The 15,952-nt window shown below is 41.5% G+C and overlaps 1 protein-coding gene across 1 annotated transcript in view; it reads right to left on the reverse strand.

Annotated features, from left to right (window-relative positions):
- The window catches only part of SEMA6A (semaphorin 6A), a 113,899-nt gene that overhangs the window by 63,964 nt on the left and 33,983 nt on the right, over positions 1-15,952 (reverse strand). The gene's annotated exons all lie outside the window — the stretch shown is intronic.

The raw sequence follows: 15,952 nt of genomic DNA on the forward strand, positions 1-15,952 counted from the left end.
TTGAACAAAGGTATTTTACAGTAGTCTGTCAGTCATTCAAGATTTACGGGCAGAAAGTCAAACTTCATAACCTACATAGTCTTTGAAACTTAATTTGGCAAACAAAGTGCTAACTTGCCCTTCTGCAGCACCATTTAATATTGGATACCTATGTCTCCTTTCTTGATGCCAAAAAAAACATTAAGAAGTCTTGAGTGTTGCATTTTCATCTGTAATTTCACAGACACAGCTGATTCCTCATCTTTTACCCAATTGAAAAATGTCACAATAATTAATTTGCCTTATCAGATACTTGCCTTCAAATAAAATTTCAGCTCCTATAACTGGATTGGAATAGGGACTCTGCTGCAGGGTGATACAGTCCATAAGGACTAATGATTTATTATACTCTGTGTTTGCCTATTATTATTCAAACACACAAATTGGAAACTTGGCTGATTCTCTATTAACAAAATAACCGATAGACTGAGTTAAACTGAGACCAGAAAAAATAAAATCTAATGTAAAGCAATGACTGACACCTTAACTGAACAAAGTGTCAGGTGGATGGCAAAGGATAAAAATACCAAGAATAAATGCAACACAATGCAGAACACTGTCTGCCTATTACACCTTATGTGAGCATGCGTACTAGAAGATAGTAGACACAAGCCCCAAGAGAAGCATTTCCATCTAGCACTGGTTAGGCTGATAGCTGTGTATGATTACTGACACAGCTATGTCTGCCTGCAGACACTTTCTTTACCTGTTTCCCCCATTTGTCTCTTTAATCACCTCTTACATTTTCTCTTGACTGCTAGCTCTCTGGGGCAGGAACTGTTTCTATTTGTTTCCACGCCCAGTGAAACATCATTTGGGGCCCTTAGGAATGCCCAAAGTAGAAATAAGCAGCAGAAGTAAATACAATACTTGGAAACACAGTTTGCCTCAAAAGGTTTGAAATAAAAGTAAGATATACACATTAAAGGCATCATTTCTCTCGATACAACTTTTCTAAATGTAATTTTGCCGCTTTAAAAATTTTGCCCCTGTAAGTACAATGCAAAGCAACAAAACAAAGTGCCTTATCGTAATACACAAATAGAATGTAACTACTTCCTTCTTGAAATTGTTACAGTCCAGTAAATTGTTCAGTCTTTTCTGAAATGGACATGAGGAGCAACAGTTTAACGGGAAGAAACTTATCAAGCAATCCAATTTTTCCACTTACACCTTATTCATCCACAGTATCAGACTGCAGGCTGACAATTCAAACCACTTGGCTCACAGCGAGAGTCCAGAGCACAAGAATAGCTACTTTCTCTTACTCCCTATCAGCACATCATCCACTATCTAACAACGTGTGTATGCTATGAGGAAAGCATGACGGTAGTGCAGACATATCACTGAACTCCACTTCAGAGCTTGAAAAACTTTTCCCATGGGCGATGCCGCACCATCATTCCCTACTTCTCATTCAGACATGTGTAGCGCTCCGTGTAAATATATACGGGAGACAGCTCCCAGGAAAATGAACAACACCCAGCACGCCTACTTTGTCATTTTATGGACACGTTATTGGGCCAGACCTTTCTTCTTCTACCTGAAAAGAATTAACTGACAAATGAACTGACATATTGCCTTCTAACAAAGACTAGATTAGTAGGTTTTTAAGTGTATGAAATTCTCTGTCATTCTTAAGGATAGCTTCTGGAGAAGAAAAGAGGGAGAAGAGAGAAAAAAAAGCATAATTCTCTGTTGCTCTAGTGCTAGCATAGTTGTTCAAATTCATATAAAGTAAATGCAAAGTGTCTACGTTGATATGTCAACGATTCAAGTGGACTACACATCTGTATCAATGCCTGTGCCAATAAAGTACCATTGAGTGCGTCTCAAGTTGCATCCAAAGGCAGCTTTTTACTAGGGTGTAATTATTCAAAGATAACGTTATTTTTGCTGTTCTTAGAACGGTGGAAAGAGCTGTACTGTTCCAGTGGAATTTCAGAAAAGTGCTGATTCGAGAAGGTCACACTTATTTTTAGTACAAATTTCCTTTTCAGCAAATACTCAGCTCTGGTTGGGCTCCTGGGAGTGATGCAAATGTTCTCACTTGCAACGGTGCTGAAACTACTTTCTAATCAAAAGTGCTTGTGAACGCAGTGTCTGATGAAGCACGAGTAGCTAGACAGTGATGCCGTCGAGTACAGGCACTGTCTCCAAATAAAAGGTTTGCAAAAATCAATGTAGAGACCTTTAGTCAATGTAGACCACTGCAGTTCAACCTGGCCTGCATTAAGCCATACTGGTTGAACTGGTTCTGAGAACTCTAGTTGTCCCTGTTCAAAACAGGATTGCTGCTCCTGTTGAAGGAAGCTAACAGTAACAAGAACTGTGATTTTTGGTGGTGTTCTTTTATTAACAGACAGGCTAATAAAATACAGCCCTGAAAATGTTTAAGAGCATATTTTATAATCTATGTCTAACACAATGACTTGTAACTATTGAGTTGGTGGAGTAGACCAGATTTCTTCCAAGCTTCCAGGACACCAAGCTTCAAAAAAACCCCAACTAATCTGCTTCTTCCATGCCTAAGACCAATGCAAATGTGACTTTATGCAATATACTTTGGTGCTCTGATTCTTCTTTCTGAAGTTGATGTTTTCAAATACCTATGTAAGACAACTTGTTCTGGTTACTTCTATGTTCCCTCCTTCTTGTTCTATTATGATTAAGTATAAATAAACCACATGATCTCTTAACAGATATAGAAATCAAAGTTTTGCATTCCTACAGGGAATAAGATTTTCTGTTTGTACACTACAGAGCAAAGGTGAACCACCTCTATTTAGGACATTTGGATAATAGTGCAATATAGTTGCTATTACCGTTAGTTACTCACTTAAAGCCTATGCATAAATATAAATATAAATAATATAAATAGTCATGTTCATATACACACACACATTCCCCCCCCCCCCCCCCCCCCCTTAGATGCTTGACATAGGGGCATTTAAGTTTTCAAAAAACATGCTACAGGCATGAAGGAGTTTCTGAAGCTAAGAAAGTAATGATCATTCCAAATCAAGGAGAAAAGTCTGATTTTTTCTGTGCAGAGTACCCTGCATTATGGCTATCCATGTCTATCTGGGCCAACAAGAAGCCACCATGATGAGCTCTGCTTTTTGCTGTCTGATATTTTTAGCATTTAGTGAACAACAGTCTGGGTGGAAATGCATATAAAATAGCTGCTTGGCTAAGGAAATGGTTACATGGCTGCTGCCATAATACTATAGTAACCAGGTTATTTTATCTACAGCTTGCAAGTTCCAGAACGGTTATACAAATCACATGAAAAATCCTAAACGGAAAAGCTAACTTCCTGGTAAACTCCATAAAACTGTAGGGCCAGATTTGATCTTGAGAACAAATTCAACAGCAACAGGAATGACTTTGTAGACATACCTATAAATAACTTTTGAAAGGGAAGCTCTTCCATGTTAGAAAACCTCCCATCTTGTTGCTTTGGCCTCACTGTACGTTCAGCTAACCCCAGCAAACCTCCAAGTAAAATCAAAGTATGTAACCATGTCACAATTTTCCCATGGCACAGTAAGCCTGCTCAGTAACGGACAGATCTTCTTATATTCATTTATTACAAACCTTCTTTATACCACGATGGGTTGTGTTCACACACGACAGCTGCATTTTGATCCACAAATTATTAAGCTTAATGTGAGAATTACCAGACAAAATTCAACAGTCTGCGCTATGCATGAAGCAAGACCAGAAAATCTAGTGGCCACAACAAAATATGACCGTTTTAAACAAATTCTTTTGTTTCTACAAACATGTAGGAATAACTTATTCTTCAAAAAGACAGTAAGTTTAGTAAGAAGGAACAGCATTTAACCAAACAGTAAGGAAACTAAAAACTGAATCCGGATGAATTTGAACTACTGCATAAGGAAAAATGCATGACCAGAAAAGTAGCAGCCTCTGTGAACCGACCCTGGAATTGTTCAGCAATTAGCCCTTCTCATCACAATCAGTATTTCTTACCCTGGGAAAAACAAAAAGACCATAAAAAAGCATAAAACTGATTTGAGTTGCATAACGGAGGTAACAAAAAGATTTGAGATTCTCTTGTGGTAAGCGCTGTAAAAGCATGCAAGCGCATCAGAAACACAAGTCCTGCTTCAGTGTCTCATTGCAAGAGACTTACAGAGCAAGAACTATCTACCCATACGTAGAAAAGCACCTAGTGATCTATGCAGCACATGCCTTGCCACGCTGAAGGCAGAGCGCAGAAACCAGTTGGCCGACCCGACTCCTGTTCCCTTCTATGGTACAGATTTGCCATGCGATCCTGGCAAGCATCCCTCATCTCCTTTGACTAAGCCTTTGGAAATCTCTGAGTGGAAGACGCCGTTACTGCTATTTACCCCTGTAGATTCACAGTTCCCAGAAAGTGAAAGACGGGAGTTCTGTGCAAGTCAGAGAAAGGAATTGGGAATAACGCAACAACAACAACAACAACTAAAAGAGGAATACAACCTGTAGGCTGCAGCTTCCAGAAAGCAAGGAAAGTTAGGCCAGCACAGCGGAGCTGTTCAGGAGAGCATCCTTTGTCTACGCCCGTTTGGGTGGTGGACTAGCTGCTGCTCAGCCACCTCGCACGGCTGCACCTGGCAGCAGAAGGGATGGTGCAAAATGCCCAGGCTGAGTGGTGCCAAGGGGATCAGACAGATGTGAGTGAACAGAAGCTCAGCAGGTGCTTGGGGAGCTCAAGAGAGAGGAGACACAAGTGGCTATCAGCAAGACACAGCATGGAGTGCCAGACATTACAACTGAATTGGCACGTGGCAGGACAGTGCCTGGGATGGGCAGCTCTTTTCCTCGTGTTGTCCTTTCTCTAATGATTGCTGCTCAGTCACCTGAATGGTGGTGCAGGTGGCCACAGAGACTTAATGCCAGCTCTGTGCCCATCATCACTACCAACCTCCAACATCTTTTTGTGACTGATGGTGCAGCCATCATTCATCTTCCCTCTCCTGTCCTGCTCCTGTTGTCTCTACAGCTGGCCATTCATTTCACGTGGCCAAAAAAGCAGTCTATCACTCCAGGTAGCTGGCCCTTATGCCAGCGAGGCTGGTGGATGAATGCATTGGGGTATTCCTTCAAATCTCACAGTAACAAGGGGTTGCTCCTGACTGCTGGTGAGGGGAGGGAGACAGTGCCCAAGGGAAGCCCGCACCTCTCCAGCATCCCTGTTGACCCTAAATTACATGTATGAAGCACACTCTCCATCATCTGTTGTGCATATCCAAAAAGTTCTTCCTGATCATAACAGGAATGCATGGGTGCCCTCTGCTATACACGCTTTACTACCATTTTAATTGGATTCAGAACTGCTTACTCATTGCCCAGCTGCTGTGGGCTGCACGCCAGACGTGACGATTAGGCCCAAGGGAAAGACACCAACAAGAGCGATTTTGCCTCATATAGTAAGCAACAGCATCTACCTTCATTAAAAAGAATAATACAAACTTCATTACTAGTTCGATGAAACACAGATACAGGGACCATGCGGATCTTCCCACTAAGACTTGCAAAAACACGTGTCTAAGATAAAACTTCAGCCAAGACACAAAGTACTTTTCAAACAAGTTTCAGGGGTACTTGCTCATTTTGTTCAGGTTTGTGCAAATGCGAGTCCTTACCAGTTTTCCTCTCTCCTCGTTTGCAACTTTACAAGGCCATATATCACGCACAGTAATGTCAGCTATGATATGTAACATCACTACCTCCTGCTTCAGTAAGCGATAAGCTGAAAAGATCTGGACAACCCCCAGGCAGCACTGATGAGCCTCAGCCTTCCGAACGGTAGTAGCAGGTGTCAAGTCAGTAGGCAAAACTCAGCATGCTTAATGCTGGCAACCTGTCTTGTCAAGACCAACATTACTGTGTGATCCAGTGCAGCGCAAAAAGCAAATGTAAAGAACAAATGGAGGCCTAAATAGGAGAAACCTTCTGCTGACCCGAGTGAGACATCCCCGATGACTGCAGCGTTAATAGGATGCTGCTGTTCGGAGCGGGAACAGTCAGATGGAAGATGAACATCTCCCAGATGGAATTAGAAGCATCTCAGGCCTATCGATTTTGGTTGTAACCTTTACTGTAAACAGTCCACGGGGGCCTCATCAGCCACCTGTTCAGTGATATTTGCATTGAAATATAGAGCCAACGCAAATGAGAAAATGCCCACAGTTCCTTGCTAAAGCATCTGCTCTGTTACATCCCTCTGTCTGTGCACCAGCAGCAGCAGCAGCAAAGGTATAGGTTTTAGAGGAAGGGGTAACGCAGTGGCACTAACTCTCTCACACGGCACCAGAAACAATGAACGCTCCATTTGTCATGATGTTGGTGGTGGCGGTAGTGGTATTATATCATGCAATATTTCACTTTCTAATAATTGCTCAGTTTTATACTGAAATCAGGCTTGCCAAAACTGGGAGGAAAGCCATCTGTGCCTGGAGGATGACTGCCAGAAACATTTGCAATTTTATTTTGGGGTTATAAACCTGCAGAATGGAACAAAGGCAATGCCTAAATAACCCCTTTCACTCACCACCCCCAACTGCACAGAGCAACAGACCTAACTCTGGAACAGCCTGGTTGGTCATTACAAAGATGTCTTTATTATTTTTAAAAGCCTCACTCATTTAAGAGATAAAAATAGCTCTATTGATTATTTGTGGGACTTTAGCAAACCTCTGTCAAGATTCTGAATTGATTTAAGAGCTAAATGTAGCAATCACTGCCTTTTGACAGGAGAGAACGCCATCTCTAATATATACTTTGCTGTTTCATCTCAGCATGCTTAATAGAAAACAGATACATTACCAGCAACACCATTACTCTCCCCAGCCCTCACTTTGCCTGGGAAATATCAGTGCCAGTCAACTGACCTTCCATTCTCTCATCTGATGGATGGAATAAAAATTATGTAGCTGCAGGTGACCCAAAGCCGTAATGGGAAAGAAATGTGGCCTCCTTTTGTTTTCCTCTCCTTTTAGATAACAAAGGTGAAACACAACAATATTGACAATTGCCACTGATTAAAAGTTTGACACAGCCCTGCAGACATTGTCTCAGCTGCCACATGCCTGCTGTAAACATAACATTAGGATCAGGCGGTAATCCTAGGACAATCCCTACAGCTCAGCCAACTCTTCAGTTCAGACGCCCTCTGATACTTAGCGTTTGCTTCCTTTCACTGCTGGTACATACTTAAATGGATTGCAGCCTTTCTTCACCCTCTAACCAGGAAGAAGAACTTAATTTCCAGTCCACTTAACATCTACATAACAAATCAGATTGATATACATGGGCATAGGTTAACTTTGAAGAAAAGTTAGGATCCCATAGAACATACCACTGCGTTTAAAGCTCAATGTAATCACAAACAATTATCCTTTGCTTTTTGTTAATGCAAGAAACATTCATGCGTTCAATGCATGAACCCCAGCTGTATTATTCTGGAAACTTGTCCCATTTATTTGAAATTAAAGTGTTCATTTTTTAAGGTCATAAGACAGTAGAGAAACTCAAATCTTCCCATTTAAGTCAGCTGTTAAGTAACCAGAGCACATTCCTTAGCTTTTGCGCAATTTGGCCAGTTCCGTCCCTACATCCATTTATGCAAAAAGGGACTTATTAACCTGGCTTCCTTTACCTTGAGTGAAACAGCGAGTTTTATCAGAGTATTTTTTCAAAAGGCACTAATCAACGTTGGCATGAAGTGGTCTGATGCAACATCAAACTACGCCCCTACCATCAGAATGCGAATAAAAGCTACCGTAACACTGCAAATGCTAAGAACAGACATTACCATTTACCTATTAATTACTCCAGCTGTGGACACCATGCTACCCGCAAGTGCTCTGCCCTGACAGCGACTTCTGGAGAGCCCACTGCTTGTTCCACACTGCTGTAGTCTAGTCATGGCAGCAGGAAAACTCAGGGCAACCCTCAGCATCATATTCTGGGTCTGGCTGCTCAGCACAAAGACGCGCAGACACATCGTGGTCAGGCAAGCTGACTTCTACAGGAGGAAAAAAGGGTAAGGCTTTTTCCCTCTGGAAATCAGGCAAACTCATCAGGATAAGTTATGTTTGTCCCTGACAGATTGAAAATGTAGGTAAGCAAAGAGTTCTCAATAGGTATTTATAATTCTAGCCCCTAATTTGTTTATAAATCAGGTTTCTCAGGTTTCTCTGCACCTTGCAGAAAAGCATGAAATAGACTACTGCAAAAATGAAAGAAGTCCACAAAACAAATATAACCCCTGAGGGAAATTTTTAAAATGCCTGTGGAAAAGCACTAGCAGGTAGGGGAAAAAAAAAAACAGAAGACACCGAGTGCTAAGAAAACAAGCAAATTAACTGGGAACATTGTCTCTCAGCACTTCTGACATCTGCCTCCCTCAGACATCCGTCCATTCATGTGTGCCCATACTCACAGACATTCACCCAAATTTAAAAGGCTCAGATATCACAGGAAAGGTTTTTTTATTAAAACTTTAAAGAAATTTCATAGATCTCTATCTTTCATTGCCCAATGTTTTTTGCTGATATTTTTGGAAACCTTAAAGGAGTAGAATAAATCTGACTCTGAGACAGAAAATCTATGTAGTTTGCTTTTCCTCTGAGATGAGCATGATGCTTGCAATAATCCAGTTCCTGCAGTTTGCTAGTAATTGCTAGCTGCAAGTGGCAGGCTTTGAGCTTTGCTCTGCCTAGATTCATGCACAACAAATTCCCGAATTTTACATCATATATAATCCAAACAGCTTTACAGACAAGGTAATACAAGAAAGTACCCTATCCTCAAGAATGCCTTTTGAGCAAAGGGATCACCTCAATATGCCAACATGACACATTTTTCCCTCTTCATTCCACCACTTCAGGGTTATGAAGAAAACAGAAGGCAAAGCAAGAAGCCAACAGACACATAAGAGAAATCCTACTTCCAAGATACTGCTGAGACAAATTATATTGTCTGTTAACCTGGACGTAAGGTTAATTACTGTAATCCAATTCATTTTAAAAGAAAATGCTATATGCAGATATCATCAATTAACCTCTGAATATAAAAATCACAATTCCTGTAATTAATAGAACAGTGCAAGATCACTTTAATTACTGGGGGTCCATTACTGAGAGGGGACATGAACTATATGATGTGATTTCAAGGGCAAACTTAAAATTGAGGTGGTATGCATCAGGAAAAGTTAAAAAAAAAAAAAAAGATAAAAAAGATTACAGTTAGACAGAGATGAGCCCAGAGATGAGGCCCTGCACCACATAAATACACTACTCTCTTCTCCTGACACACATTCACCCACATACTGAAGAATACAAGCATCCTTACACATTTGTTCACACCTGCTTCTTAGCGCAGCATGAGGGAATTAGAGCGGCATAGAAAAGGAAGTCAAAGCAGCATTGACAAATGCCTGTAGTACAAGTTACAAAAGCAATAGCTCTGTTATTATGTGCTTTACTTCTTTGGAAAAGCCGTGGAGAAAAAGGTTCAGTGTAGCAAGAGAGAACAAGCCCAGTGAGTATGACTGCCTGAATGGGGCATGATGGATGAGCTTCCTTGCGGATAGGAAAAGCCTCTAATCCGTTCTCCGGCTCATTGGTAGAGCAAGGCAAAGTCGTTCTCTTCTTCTGCGGGAAATATCCTCTGCCTTTTCAATACCACGTGCAGGGTTTTTGCAAAGGACAATCCAGACTGTCACCCAGATGAGACAGCAGCCTGTTTCCAGGTCCTGCGCTAGGGCAGGCTCAGCTATGCAGCCCAAAACCCCGCAGCACGACAAAGACGTTTCTATATTGCTCGCGATTCCTACGGCTATTTTAGGAATGATTGGCTGCATTCAGGTTCCAACTGCAAATAGTGAGATACACGGGAAGAGGAGTCATTTTCATGGCACCAGCACACAGCTAATGACTGATGCTGAAAACATCATTACTAATATTCCAGCTAATTTTGTGGAGTTGATAAAAACCAAAAAACACGCTGCATGCGACAGACAGAATGCAGGCATCATCCCGGCGATGAAACAACATCCACCAGCACCAGGCTGGGAAGACTCTCGCTCTGGGGTTCACTGGAGAAGGTTTGGCTCTAACCGAAATACTAAGGCTTTCTCAGAAAATCAAAGACCTATTCGCAAATGTCCTCTTCTCCCCCACCCCCTGCAACTTCACTCCTTAAAGTCAGGGGATGCAGGAAAAGCAATGGTTCATTAGCTGAGTGCACCTGTGTGAATTCAGAAAGACTACTTGATGAGTGGGCACACAGAGTTACGTGTTTTTAACAAGTCTGCCAGGTGCTTTTGAACCCAAATGAATCCTTCCTAGCTTGCCTGACAGCACAGAAATTCCTGTGCAGGAACAGGGAAGAAGACAGCGTAGCTGGCAAACTGCTGCTGTTATTTCTTACTCTGCAGTTCTGCTGCTTATGTGATTTATATCAAATGCTGCAGAGAGAGTTTCCTCTAACTTTGGGTTGGCCTCAAATAATGTGGACATTCAGCTGATCAGCTGCCAGGAGCTGATCTACAGCCAAGACCCAAATTCCTGCCAGCAGATAGAAGAGAAAAAAAGCACAAAAGACATTAGACCAGAAAATCAAATTACTTTTTAATGAGACTGAAGGCTGCATGCACGGACCATGCTGAACTTAATAGAAAAGCTTGAAGACATCCAGGTTGGCATCAAGGTGTGACATTCTCAACTGGACTACAAACTGGGAACCCCATGTCAACCCTTGCCTGCATGTATGAATGATGTCTTACAGACTACGTTTCCTTGCACAGCAAAGCAGTGACTCTCCAGCTTGCAGCACAGTCACACAGTTAGCAGTTACAACTAAAGGGCATCAGTTTGTTTTTATTTACACCAGTGGAAATGCTGACGCTGACGTCTGCTAGACTGTGGAGTACTGATTCCCACTGGACTTCAGAAAGACCTGTAGCTGCTCTACAGCTCATACCATCTGCATCAGCTCATGGGTGATGTTGCTGTACCTATTTATAAGCCTTCCAATTATAGAGATCTGTGCATATTTAAGACTTTCATCCTCACAAATGTACACATCCTTACATAAAGACTCAGTTAAATTCTGCGAACTTCATATGACTTTTGGGCAAAGTCTCCCATCTAATGTGAGGAAATGAAAATACCACATCCAAATTGTCTCTGAAATTTGAGGTTATACTTAATCTTCTAAAAGGAGAAATTCTTCTTTTGGTTTGAATTCTTGCTTTCTTAGAGTAAGTAAATTAGATGCTCCTGGTTATATTCCATGCTGTATTTCTTCTTGTTAAAATTTGCCTGTGAGCAATTCAAAACAGAATCTCATGGGTATTATTCTTCTGTGGTAAACATCACTACATCAGCTTAAAGTAAGAGACTATTCTTTGCATGTGTGTGCCCCTATATTCACCTGTGCTTGTGAAAAAGTCAATTTTGGCAGTGTCTATGACTAAACACATCGATAATTTCTGGTACCCTGAACAACAGGACTAATACCACCTTAAAAATGGGCTGTGATGGCTCAATGAAAAAGCTTTTGGAAGAAGACTTCACTCAATGACTTGCAGCAACAAAGAGATCTGAAGGACATCCCTTCAGGCATTTCCCCTCTTCTCATGGAAAAAACATAACTTTGAAAGAAAGCACTTCACCTACAAAATCTTTTCTGGAAGCTCTGAGGGACCCTGTTACCTGTCATCTGCTTTACCTCAGGCCTGTCAGCAATAGCTTTTCCTAGACACCAGCCACAGAGGTACTTCAGCGGGACAAACAGCCCAGGGCTTCTCCACACTCTCACAAAACTTCCAGAAAGGAGAAAGAACACTATTTAGTTCACTTAGCAGTAAGCATAGCTTACTGCATTTTGAGTCAGAAACGTGTCCAGCCACAGAGCAAATGGCACTCTCGGAACATGCTGAAGAACAATTTTAATTAAAAAAAAAAAAATTAATAAAGGTGGAAATTCATTGAGAATTTACTATTACTTCACTGAATACTGGTGCCTACCACAACTCCTCGCCTCTCTAGAGCTAGAAACCAATTTTTTTCCCCTCAGCAAATTACCATACTTTTTTCCCCTAGTGTCCTAAAAATACTACTTGACTGCCCCAGACAGGATGAAATAACCTGCACAGGTCTGCGTGGAGGAGCATGTTGCAGGAGAGGCAACACAAACCTATGACTAGCAAGACAAAGTTGCAAACTGGCAATGCTCTACGATAAAGTGCTTTTATAAAGAACGGAATGGGTTTGTGAGACTGAAAACTCTGACGCCTCCCTGGTACAGGCTGTGAGGAATGCTTGCGCGCTTCCTTTCTGAATCCTAAGGAGCTCCCCACAGTCCCTTCCCTTCTCGGCACTTACATACAGGGACTCTCTCTCGTAAAAGGACTTGGCTTTCCTCACGCAAGAACAGATTTGGCTTTCCTTACACCAGAACAGATTACTCCCCTTACTCACACACACCCTTACGTTCCCCAAAAGCTGAGAATGTTATTTCTGCTGCAAGCTCGTGGGGACAGATGGTATCTTCCCTCCTTTTTTGGACAGCTTTAAGAAGATCGCTAGTGCTTCACATAAATAAAAAAAACCAGCTCTTGATGATCAAAGGATGACTAAACTTGGAATATACCTCTTAATGTACATTTTAATAAAGCTGACTTGTGACGTTATTTCTCTTAGCTGAATGCTGGTAAGCTCTGAAGGCAGATGTTATGCAGAGAAACCGGGATAGAGAGATGTGGTAGCTTTCTCCCAGGGGTTGGACAATGAAGAAGGTGGAGAGCAAGCTGCTCCCTCCAGGAGCTCACCAGGCATGTTCCTTCTTTCTCCGCCATGGAGACAGATCAACTGCCATGCTCCTGCTTAGTTGATAGAGCTAGGCACCCTCCTTCCCCCTGACCCGCCAAGCCAAGATAACTGTTTCTCTCTGCCAGGAAAGAAGCGCATCGCCCCGCTGTGCGTTCCCCAGGGGCAGGGCACAGTCATCCAGAAGAATTTTGCAAACGCAGGACAGAAATCTTTTCATCACAACTTCCACGTCAGTCTCTTCTCTTGCTATGCGTGCTTAGAAATACGCAAGGTCAAACACATTAGCACAAAAGTGCTAAGCTACATACCCTCCATAGGGTCCTCTTGCCTAGAACTCTCTCAAGTACAATTAATTTTACCACGTGAACCAACATGCACAAACTCTATAAAAAATTTTCATTTCCAATATGCTGCTTTCAAGGTATTTCTAATGTAAACGCAGACAAAAGGTATGCTCTCTTTTATGACAGGCCTGAAATAAAGCAGCTCTAATTAACAAAGCCAGATACAACTTCAGAGGTAACACAGTTTTGAATGCAAGGATAAGAAAACTCTCCTTTGAGCTTATTCAGCAGCAAGCAGTCTTCCACCTTTCCTCCTTCTTATACCTTTTTCTCCGACTCTGCAAACCTATAGAATAGATGAATTGACGATTTTCTACAATAGCAATTTGATTACTGATTGCTGCTTTGTCACAAGCCAACTGCACATCATCGACAGTCAACCAATGTCCTGCATTAGCTGAACAAAGTAGTGCCCTATGCAGTTCTGTCCACGCTATCACTTCAATTGCTGGCTGGACCCAACTATAAACTAGAAGACTGTCACCAGTGCAGTAATAAATTTGGGGCTACAACCTGTATGGCAAAATACTGCTTGGGATTAAATTAGTGCTACCAAGAGAAAGAAAAAAAAAAAAAAGTCTCTTCACTGGCAGAAAATACTCCTGCACTGGAGTTCCTTTCGGTTATTTTTTCTTAACTTGTATTTTACCTCAAGAATGCTAGGTACTGTGCAATTTTTAAGAAAAAAAGGCCTTGTCCTAAAAAGTTTACAATCCACGTACACAACACATACCTATTTGGATAATGAAGTGGGTTTTTTTAATTTTTATAGGTACAAGAAAAACTGTACCCACCTGCAGTTCTCGTGATTCAAATACACAAGTCTTCTTTGGCCCTGTTCTTTCTCTAAGCAAATATTTTAGTTCCTAAACTGTAAAAACATTGACAGCATTTCCACAGCATAACAATGTCCATAATAACTGACTTCCAACATCCCAAACTGTTCCGATCAACATTTTGGGCATGAGCAAATGCATCCAATTGCTGACCTCCAGTCACCACCAAGACCCTAAAAATTGAATCACGCATACATGCACACACATGGGATGCATTCCCCAAGATAGATGAATTATTCCTTGCAGTTTCTGTTTCAGCAGGGACATGGCTTCAGAGCAAAGTTTTGCAATTCAAGGAGCACACATATGAGGATTTATCTCACTGGGAATATTCAACTCACAATCATGCATTTGTTTAGTTTTTCCATCATTACCAACTGGTCAGTCAGAGCGACATTTTTTTCTAGCCCTACCTACAAAAGTTACCTAAATAACAAAAGAGTTGTTTTCAAATCTTTTTCCTAAACAGCAGACTTTAGAAACACTAATGTTTGAAAAACCCTGGGCAGGGTCTGGAAGTGGATTGCAGAATTCACCACTCAGTCTTGGTTCAGTAACAAGACAAATGATGCCCCACGTTCTTTCAGTTGTCTTATGAAAGTTTTCCTCCATTCCATCTAATCAATCAAGTTAATTTCCGTTTAATTATTAAACTCCAACAGCTGGGCTTAGCCAAAATAATCTAATCATCACAAAAAATTCACACTTAAAAGCAAACCTTAGTCACGATGTCTTGGACAAACTGAAGGTTTAACATCCAAACAGTTACCAGATGATACAACTAAAAGAATATGGTTTCACTCAACAGTCATTAAGTTTCAATTCTAGCGGTAACGAAAAGGAAGATATTATTACCTTTCTTTTCTAAAGAAAGAAAGGCAGACAAAAATTCAGTACTGAAGGAGGACAGTGTCAATAGCACCAGGGACAAAACAGAAGAACAAGAACAGCCATCTCAGCACATTACAGCTCTCTGCTAAAGCCACAGCCAAATCTGGTACGATATAAACAGCAGCGGCGGTTCCCTTGGGACTGCGATGTTGCGTGAAGCTACACACAAAACACTTCACTGATGTCTCTCAGGGACCAGAGGAGGCTGCAGGTCCATTTTAGCTAACTACTCTAACCCTCCCATAGCCTCCTCCCAAACCAACGCTTACCTTCCTCTTCAACGACAGCAGTGGCTAAAAGCCTAACTAGACACTGCTTTGAAGATCTTGCACTTAATAAAGCTCTGTAAATTTGATTTCTAAGTAAGGTTACTAAAAATAAACTTTATAAAGCTTACTAGTCTGTATCTTTGGTATCCAAAAGCAGAGAAGGCTCCTCAGAGACCAGCAGATATATCTGAAAAAAGGAATAGACACCACCACATCTCAGTCTTGCACTGCTTACCGTTTACTCCTTCCTCTCCCCCTATTTTGCTGACAGCAAGATGGACAATACATGAAAATTTGATTCTTGGTAAGCCGAGTCATGCAAATTAGCTTAATGAAATAGATGACTTTGTGTATGTCCCTTTGATACTGATTAAGCTCAAGTATCCACTCAGCTAATGACTAAAGCAATACCATGAGAGCTCTTGTGGAGGTGTCATAGCTATACTTTTTTTTTTTTTTTTTTTTTTTTAAACAGCCCTTTACTCAGCACTTATTTCTACCTCAGATCCCCCTGGCCAGGAAAACAGGCCAGCTTCCAAGCGGCAGACAGAAGCAGTTAACAGCTTAAGACACGACTGACGCAACACAAAAACGTGGAGCTACTTTGCACAGCTTGGGCTTCAACACATAAAGGAGATACGCCTTTGTGCCCCCAGTTTTCAAAGCAGGTTACCAGTGCACTGCAAGGGGCTGCTTTGACTCTGTAATTACAGCCA

The sequence above is a fragment of the Vanellus vanellus genome (genome assembly GCF_965231255.1).
Source record: "Vanellus vanellus genome assembly, chromosome: Z".
Classification (NCBI taxonomy): domain Eukaryota; kingdom Metazoa; phylum Chordata; class Aves; order Charadriiformes; family Charadriidae; genus Vanellus; species Vanellus vanellus.